Source organism: Montipora capricornis, chromosome 4 (assembly GCF_036669925.1).
Source record: "Montipora capricornis isolate CH-2021 chromosome 4, ASM3666992v2, whole genome shotgun sequence".
In the NCBI taxonomy this organism is placed as follows: Eukaryota; Metazoa; Cnidaria; class Anthozoa; order Scleractinia; family Acroporidae; genus Montipora; species Montipora capricornis.
This window is the reverse complement of record NC_090886.1, coordinates 3,654,381-3,656,880: the sequence shown is the minus strand read 5'-3', so window position 1 is coordinate 3,656,880 and position 2,500 is coordinate 3,654,381. Positions and strand designations below refer to the sequence as shown.

At 38.8% G+C, this 2,500-nt stretch overlaps 1 protein-coding gene and 1 pseudogene across 1 annotated transcript in view; one reads left to right on the top strand and one right to left on the bottom strand.

Moving 5' to 3' along the window:
* LOC138045249 (nuclear inhibitor of protein phosphatase 1-like) overlaps positions 1-2,500 on the top strand; it is a 54,206-nt gene that overhangs the window by 13,080 nt on the left and 38,626 nt on the right. The window lies entirely within an intron of this gene.
* Positions 907-2,500, bottom strand: part of LOC138045240 (uncharacterized) — an 8,007-nt pseudogene continuing 6,413 nt past the window's right edge.

Sequence of the window (2,500 nt, the reverse complement as noted above, 5' to 3'; positions counted from 1 at the left end):
GCTTTTGTATTGGACAAAGTCATAGTGGAGCTCGACAAGTTTGCTTAGATCCAGTGACTTTAATACATGTAGTTCTACATGTATATGGTAGTTTGACCTTTTTTTTTAGAAGAAAAGGTTTGTTTACATGTAACAGCTGGGCATATCAGATATGAATTCCCAGTGTTATCTAAATCGATCGAAACAGAGACTGCTGTATTCTATGGAAGAGGAACATTAAAAATAGCTGCCTCGAGGCAGAAGGAGATTGAAATGGTTTGCTTGAGCAGAATCATCGTACTACATTAAAGTGATTGGACTCTTACAGAGTTTGTAGAAAATAGTAGCGGCTCGAAAACCGTTGGATTTTTCTCAATCAAACAAGAACTTAACCTATGGGTTTCCTCATGTTTCTCATCGCTCATTTCATCCCTCCAAATAGCAATAGCTCTGTAAAAACAATTTCCATCTCCTCTGACAACGACTTCTCTCCTCTGAGGAGGTATTGTTCCAGAAGCCATAATTCAACGGGGTTTGAACCCGTGAAGTCCTGAATTTTTCAGGCTTCTTTACGCAATTGCAAAAATTGCGTTCATAACTGCAAGGATCATAGCTTCACTTTATTTCATATCCGCAGTTCGTATATATGATCCATTTCATATATCATTTCATCGTTGATTCATTCCTCACGGGAACATTAGAACCCACAAATAACCAGCTCCCAACGTCAGTGGCTTCATAGCTCAGTTGGTTAGAGCGTCGCACCGGTATCGCGAGATCACGGGTTCAAACCACGTTGAAGTCCTGAATTTTTCAGGCTTCTTTATGCAACGACGTTTCGACCGTTCGACGGTCATTTTCAAGTTGAACAGTGAAAATTTGAATGCGCTAAAATATATGTAACCGATTACAAAAATGCTAATAAGATACTGACCAAAACTCTAAAATATTTACATAGAAACAATACACACACACAAAAGAATACAAATTTGCGGCATGAAGAAACGCTAAGTAAAAAAACTTCGCGCGTATCGAGTCACTCTGTTTGTTCAGATTTGGTTTAAGTTTACGAATAAAAATCATTTCAAAAATCAAGCAGTCAAGTTTACTCTGGCACTTCTTTAAAATCTCAAAGTTGTTTCCAATGGAATCCGGATCCCCTCCATGCTCGTCCTTTACGTGGTAGCCGATTGTTGATCGCTTATTTTCCTCCACACGTTGATGTAGGTATCGACTCGTGAAGCCGACATAGTCTGTATCGCACAGACCACACTTGTAATAATAAACTGAATAAACAACGTTTTGTTGGTTTACAATTGCAGGTTTATGTTCCTTCGGCTTGAAATTTCCTTTGATCTTTCTGCTTACATAAACAGGCTGGACGACGGCATTAATCTTTCGACTAAGATCGCTGAGTTGGTGTCTTACCGCATTTGCCGATTTCTGGTCTTTGAACGGTAACACAATTCTGATGATGGCATCTTGTTTATCGGATACTTGCTGTTTAGAACACACATTCTCAGTAACTCTCATTTCAATAAAATTTCTGATGGTGTTCTCTATGAGGGTTTCAGGATAATGCAGGCGAGCAAAAACCATTTTGAGACGTTCGCATTCTTGATGGAAAAACTGCCAATTCGATGAGAGTTTGAAAGCACGGTTTAACACGATCATAGTCGAAAGATTAATGCCGTCTACTTTGCAACTCTTTTTTTAGATCACTTACTTTCATACTGTTTTGGGGTGTAATTTTCGGCTATCTGAAGCATTTTTATTGGTCGGCCTTCCTTGTGTGTGCAACCGCCTGTGCACATCGTCAAGAACATCGCAATAGACTTTATCTGGAAATCTCTCATTACATTCAGAGCACAAAACTGGTTTCATTATTTCAACTACTTCTGGTAGAAGATTTTCTTTTTCTGCACACTGTACAATCACCCTGGCATCTACACGTACCATACATATTATAACACTCATATCTTTAGCCCTTCCACAATTGCAAAATGTTTCTGAGTTTACGTGAGAAGGAAGGCGAGACTTGTAATGAGAAGTGTAAGTACTTGGCATTGACTGATGTTCAGGTAAATAAAATGCTCTTACATAGTTAGCCCTCATAACTTGCCACCATTTACCTTTATCAGATGCAGCATTAGACCTGTTCGTCAGGTCCAAGTCATTTTTTACCCCTGAGTGCTTGGCGTCTTGCGCCTGTAGTGATATAATGCCATAACCCACTTTATAATTGTCATACAGTTTAGCTGCATGGTATGGTATGACATATGCTACCGCCCATACTGTAACATTCACATCCATTTCAAGAAATAATAGATACAAGTTAAAATATAAGGTACAAAATTCCTTAAGCTGACCAATATCAACAGGGCTAACTTCAATTTTGTTAAATAAAACACCCGCATTTCTAAGGACTCAGCAATTTTGCCTGAGGCTAACCTTTTTAGTTTCTGGGCTGGTGACTCATTTGAAATTTTAAGGCCATCTATCAGCCTGTAAGAGAAGTTTG